At 37.7% G+C, this 7,098-nt stretch overlaps 1 long non-coding RNA gene across 1 annotated transcript; it reads left to right on the forward strand.

The window, feature by feature from the left end:
* The first annotated feature begins 2,471 nt into the window (after positions 1-2,471).
* Positions 2,472-3,559, forward strand: LOC142864139 (uncharacterized). Its single transcript, XR_012914724.1, has 3 exons — positions 2,472-2,529; positions 2,632-2,737; positions 3,481-3,559. It is a non-coding gene; the product is annotated as an uncharacterized LOC142864139 (long non-coding RNA).
* The last annotated feature ends 3,539 nt before the right edge of the window (positions 3,560-7,098 follow it).

Raw genomic sequence — 7,098 nt, forward strand, 5'->3', positions numbered from 1 at the left:
TATATATATAGAAGAACAACTCCTAACTACGTAAGGCTAGTGCTGCAATTTGACATGATAACAAATGACTTTGGAACAGACAAGATTGAATTTGATAATGGACTCTAGGCAGACTAAGCCTGAGAGCTACTCTCTTCAAACCTCCCTGGTTTCTCAAAAAGTAGTTAAAAATTTTTTACATCAAATCCTTGTAGCCAATCCCATCCCCGACCACACATGTAAGCCAAGACATGCAACAAGGACAGGTCCATCCTGGCATTTAGGGAAAACAAAACCTAACTACTGGGTGATTAATCAGTGTTGCTTTTGGAGAAAGATCTTGATCAAAAGAGGGACAGGTGAAAGCGATAAGAGTTAAAACAGAGTCACTACTATTAAGAAGTAAAACCCCAGGAATTAGAGGTGGGGAAGGCCAAGAAAAAGGGGTTCTCATGCTTGCATGCCTCATTAAGAAAAACTATGACAAAAGACTGCAAATACCACTACTTTGAGCAAAGGCCATCACAAGTTTACAGCAAAAGAAATCTCTGCAAGGACATTTGCCTAGTAACTGGCTGTCAAACCTCAAATTGGTGTCACATTTGTTATTTGTCCTTGTATCCAAGGATATACTTTTTTAAATTATAACTTACCTATATCACATTATTATCATTATTATTTCAGCATATTATGGGGGTACAAATTTTAAGGTTTCGAATAATGCCCTTGTCCCCCTCCCCACACAAGTCTGAGCTTCAAGTTTGACCATCCCTTTTAAAACTATTGTGTAATCCTCCTCATTTTTTCTGTAAGAATGTTTGTCATTTTTTACCTCTCTGAATCTGCACATAGTTTTCCAAGGCACACAGATTCCCATTGCAATGCTTTATTTTCAAATAAGTGTCTTTTCTTTTAAACAGCCTGTCTCTGTCATTTAGGTTGACACTCCCACACATGCTCCCCTATTAGCGACATTTCCTGTGAGAGTGGTGCATTTGTTACAACCGATGATTCTACATTGACACATGATTACCACCCAAATTCAGTAGTAGGCATTAGCATAGTATATATTTTGCAGTTATACATTCTATGTGTTTGGACAAATGTGTGATGCCATGTGTCTACCATTTTACAGTCATAGAGAGTAGTTTTAGTGCCCTACAAGGATTTTGTGGCTGTTTATCTCACTCCCCACAGAACACTGGCCACTGAGTATTTCACTGTCTTCATAATTTTCTCTTGTACAGAATGTCAAATAGCTGAAATCATACAGAATATAGCCTTTTCAGATGGGTGTATTTCACTTAGTACTAGGCACTTCAGTTTCATCCATGTCTTTTCATGGCTTAGTAAGCTCATATCTTTTGAATGCTGAATGATATTTCATACCTGGAAGTGCCACAGTTTATCCATGTGTCTACTGAGGGTCATGCTTGCTGCTTCCAAGTTTTGGAATTGTGAACAAAACTACCACAAACATCTTTGTGCATATTTGTGTGGGCGTAAAGTCTCCAAACCTACATTGACATTTCCCATATGTCTGTAATATTCTGTATGGGTCAATTCAGGAAAGTTCCCAAATTATACTTATGCACCCATCCTAAAAACTATGGGGAAGATTTGACAACTTTAAATTTCTTGAATAGTTAGGCAGCATCATTTTATCAATTAAAATGATTAAATCAATTATCATAATCATAATCAATTAAATGATATTATTATTTCATTAATAGAATTTCTCCATGGATTACATAAATTTGTGGGGTTAAACACATGAGGGACTCTTTGATCACAGTGTCTCTTTTTCTATAGCATTAAACTATTTAGAAACCTTGTCCAAATGGGAGAAAATGCTGAAAAAGAATATATGACAAGAATTATCATTTACCTGTTCATCTTAATTTGCATTCATTTGCACAACTTTTTACCAATTTATTTTTCACATAAATATTTGGCTTCAAGTTCTTACAGTGCAAAGAAACTGCTACAGTGCAACAAGTTATTTGCACTATAACCTATTGACAAATCCTTCTCAAATTCTTTGTATGATTCCATTTCTTTAGCCATAATTAAATAATAACATCTAGCTTAGAATTTTAAAGATTAACAGATTAGATTTTCTCCATGGGAACACCTCAGGGAAGCACAGAATCCAGGAAGACACATGTGCTTTGCTGTCAGCCCCTCATGTCTCAGACCTCATCATTGTGTCATTTCTCCAGGGGAGCCCCCGTCTGCCTCCAGGGATCGTGGAAATGGAAATGAAGGGCCTCTCCCAAACACACTCATCTCCCTGGAGATGCTCACCTGAAAGGCATCATTGCTTTTGGTAACTGGAAACTGGGGCAAAGTTTCTCAAACTATGATTAGCTCCCCAGTGTGCAGTGTCACTGTTACTACAGGTGACATGATAACTGCAGCCCTGTGGGGAGGTGAGGTCACAGGATCACAAAGCATATCTCTCAGACCTGGCTGCCCCCTCCCACACACTCACTGGCTGTGCTGACCTGATTGTGACGCCTGAGCCCATCAGCACTGGAAGGAACTCAGGTGAGTATTTTATATTTTGGTCTGTGAGGCATAGTCTGCAAGGGAAGTGAGTGTATTAGGAGCTGGGGTAAGTGTTCTTTTCCAAAAAAGGGATTCTTTTAGGCTGTAAACTGAGTCACTACAACATTCATGCAAGAAGGAGGAAAGAATGACTCAGTTATGCGTTGTACTGTGGAAGAGGACGGAGGTCAAGGTCATAAACCAGTCGGTAACTGTTTCTAATTTTAATTTAATGTAATATTCACTTTTCCTCATTGTAGAATTTGATAGAGTCATAGATGCCTGGATGTTTTTAGGTTCTCCAGTATTACTTTGGAATTAATTTCGCAGATGCTCTACCTCCCCTACAGGAGGAAGTGACACCACTTCTGGGATGGGTAGAGGTGTTTCCACAATACCTTCATGGCTGTGATAATGTATAAAGTATGGCTGATTGAATTACTTTATTCTGTTTAGAAATAGTAAATATAGGGTTTTTGCCAATTCTAGGCATATTAATACACCTAATGGTGACCATAACTTTCTGGTGGCAGAGAACACCTGCTATCCCTCATTGTGGTATATGACAGTTTTCCTTCATGAAGTCAACAGGAAATGTAACTTAACCTTAGCTTTTTGTATTTTTAAAAATCATGATATCAGTGTTTTAAAGAACTGAATTGTTTATGATATTTTCTGTTGTACAATAAATTTCCAAAGCCATTACCAAGTTAGTGCTCAGGCTGCTACTATTTAAATTCATTAAGAGAGTAATTTTTTCTGCCTCCAATATCCTTTTACATAATGCACTTAGGTTTTAACATATTTAACCATTCTGAAACTGAAGTGATTTTATTTCATAACTTGGCATTCGCAAATTCTAATTTTCTGTACAAATTATGGGTAATTTGTTAATAGCTTGCCCTCTGCAGTATTTTATCTCCTACATGTGTCTTTTGTTCCCTTGTTCAGCACACAGCCATTCCCATCTCTGCTCCTTCTTGAATAAGATGAAGAAGAGTCTCCTCTTTTAAAGCCAACATGTAAACACTTATGCATTCAATAAATTCCATTGGATTTTATATGATCATCATTGTAAGATTATTTAGCAAAACCAGCACCCTTTTATTCTCCTTGGATCACTGATATAACATAGATGATATATGCCTATGAAATAAATAAATGTATTTCAATAACGAGTTACCACAATCAAAATTGGGGGAAAAAGGCACATAATCACTCTTCTTAAAACTAACAGGATAAGCAAAGATATGAAGAAAATATTTGGGTGATTAAAAATATATACATATGGCCGGGCGCTGTGGCTCACGCCTGTAATCCTAGCTCTTGGGAGGCCGAGGCGGGCGGATTGCTCAAGGTCAGGAGTTCAAAACCAGCCTGAGCAAGAGCGAGACCCCGTCTCTACTATAAATAGAAAGAAATTAATTGGCCAACTGATATATATATAAAAAAAAAAAATTAGCCGGGCATGGTGGCGCATGCCTGTAGTCCCAGCTACTCCTCGGGAGGCTGAGGCAGAAGGATCACTTGAGCCCAGGAGTTTGAGGTTGCCGTGAGCTAGGCTAACGCCACGGCACTCACTCTAGCCTGGACAACAAAGCGAGACTCTGTCTCAAAAAAAAAATATATATATATATATATATACATATGTCTGATATGAGATAGCACAGTGATAAAGTAAATTATCAACTTCTGACACCCTCTCAACAAGGAATTTACTAGAGAAATGCCATTTAGCCTTCCCATGCCTAAGATCCTCACACCTGTAAAATGGGAATAATAAAGCACTACAAGAGTTGAAAAAGACATATGCAACACTTTAATATAATCTTCTTGTAGTGGGAAGATTTTCTATATAGATAGATAGAAAATATATATGTATTATATATAGTAATTATAAATGTATTTTAAAACAACAGCAAAACTCTTACTGAAATAAAAACAGAATTGATTAAGAAAGTATTAGTTGAAAATAATGGTATGAGTACAACAGTGACTTTTAGTTGTCATCAAATAAAACTGTCTTCATGTTTCCACACAGGATTCTCACACTGAATGAGATTGTCAGTTATTGGAAGATAACAAATGGCCTCCAGGGATGTGGCAATAGGAATGATCTTTTTATCTCAGACTACGGTTGGATTGCTGGGGAATTTCCTTCTTCTTTTCCATTACAGTTTCCTTTATTACACCAGAGGCACTTTAAGATTCACAGATTTGGTTCTTGAGCACCTCAGTGTAGCCAACTTCTTGGTCATATTCTCCAAAGGAGTCCCACACACAGTGACAGCTTTGGGGTTGGAACATATATGGAATGACTTTGTGTGCAAACTTGTTTTCTATGTTCACAGAGTGGGCAGGGGTGTGTGCATGGGCACCACCTGTCTCTTGAGTGTCTTCCAGGCCATCACCATCAGCCCCACAGGCTCCAGGTGGGCACAGCTGAAACAACAAGCTCCTCAATGCATTGGGCCCATCAGTATCCTGTGCTGGATACAGAACATGCTGGTAAATACCATTATTCTTCAGGCTGTGACTGGCCAGGAGAACAGGAGAAACAACACAAGGGACAAGGTTTTGGGATACTGTACTCTATTAGATTTTGACAACACTATTTTGGGATTTATACATATTATGTTGTTTTCATCCTATGATGTTTTGTGTTTGGGACTCATGACCTGGGCCAGCGGCTCCATGGTTTGCATCCTGCGCAGGCACAAGCAGCAGGTGCAACACATTCATAGCACCAACCTCTCCCCCAGATCCTCCCCTGAGTCCAGAGTCACCCAAAGCATCCTTGTCCTGGTGAGCACCTTTGTGTCATTTTACACCCTCTCCTCTATCTTTACATTATTGCTGACCTTTTTTCCTAATCCAGGTTTGTGGCTGGTGGACACCTCTGCACTCATGGCTGCTTGCTTTCCTGCAGTCAGCCCCTTTCTTCTCATGGGCCGTGACCCCAGGATACCCAAAATCTGCTCTGCCTGCTGCGGAAGAAATACAATATTCTCTAAGCTAATACAATGACTGTAAATTTTAGGTAGTTTTTCATGATTCACTATGCACTGTGCAGTCATTTATTCTTTTCTTGCAGAGGTTCAACCACCACAGTGGTTATGTGATCAGTCACATAAGAGACAGTGTGTGAACCCAGATCTAGACCCTGCCCTCCTAGGATTTATCACATGGTATCGATAGTAGATACAGAATAAATATATTGAAACTGCTTTCATAATTCCTATTTTATCAATTACTTCAATGGAAAAGCTTAAAGGTAAGAATTATTTTAAAACTGGACCTCTACCAATTTGGGGGATGAGGGAGCTTATAAGAGTGTGAGACTTTAAAACAACGAATTTAAAATTCCCTGAAATTATCTGGGCACAGAAGCATAAAGGCGGTTTAATGAAACAGAGAATAGTGGGTATTACTCTGTCATGAAAGTGGGAAGAAAAAGCAGTAACTGCATGGCTAGTGGCCAGGGTTAGGGTTAGAGGGAAATAATGTACCAGACACTGCAGGATATCAAGGTTTTGTCATTTTACCTTAAATCCCCAAAAGAAAGTCACTTCCAATACGTAATTGTTTTGTGGGAGGAGAGTAGCATATTTTTTCAAATATTTTCAGATAAAAATGTACAGAAAAACCTGGGTGGGTCAAAGTGAGCACAAGAACCTTGTTAAGAGGTCTTAGTGAGAATTTAATTGACAGCCAATAAACAGGAGACTCATAAAAGAAAGAAACTGCCCTTTGGAACACTTCAAGGTGAACTATTTTGTGTCAAGCAATGATCTAACTTAGCCTGTTCTGAAGAGACAGGCTGGATGGATCCCACACCCTGAACTTTGGAAAGTGAATCTGTGGTGAAATCTGACCATAGAGGAGCTGAGGACAACGCCTCATGGCACAGAAGTCACAGTCACATTTTTATGGAGTGACAACTTCTGGTTTGAAATATTCAAGGGAGAATTTTTGATAGAATTATAAAATCAACTGGGCAATCCCTTGACCAAAGTGAAAAATTAAACCAACTTCTTGTGGTTATCATTAGATTAAATTTATTAGTTATTTAAACCAACATAGATTTAATAACATAGTTATTTAACCAACATAGATTAAATTTATTAGTTATTCAAAAATTCCAACCATACAACAAACAAGCTTGACTGAATTCACAAATATTGAACTTGACATTTATACCACATTTTTCAGCACATTTTGATCAACTTAAATAATTTGATCTCAAAATATCTTTTAACAAATATATAATGTTTTACTCAAAGTGGTTATCTTTGATACTCATTAGGTTATAATATTTTTGAAATAGTATAATTAAAAACTTTTTTAAAATATAAAACTAAAACTAGATCATATTACTAATGAATATTGATATAGTTTAGACTAAAAGGCAATGGAAATTCTCCATATCCAATTTTCTTTCTGTGGTGGACTCAAGAGAATTTAGGTGAAATTACACAGCTGAAAACTCAATTATCACAATAGGAGATGCCTGACAATATGTGTGCTAGATGTCAGTCTCTGGAATTTATAAAAGTAAGCAGACGCTAA

The sequence above is a fragment of the Microcebus murinus genome, chromosome 24 (assembly GCF_040939455.1).
Source record: "Microcebus murinus isolate Inina chromosome 24, M.murinus_Inina_mat1.0, whole genome shotgun sequence".
In the NCBI taxonomy this organism is placed as follows: domain Eukaryota; kingdom Metazoa; phylum Chordata; class Mammalia; order Primates; family Cheirogaleidae; genus Microcebus; species Microcebus murinus.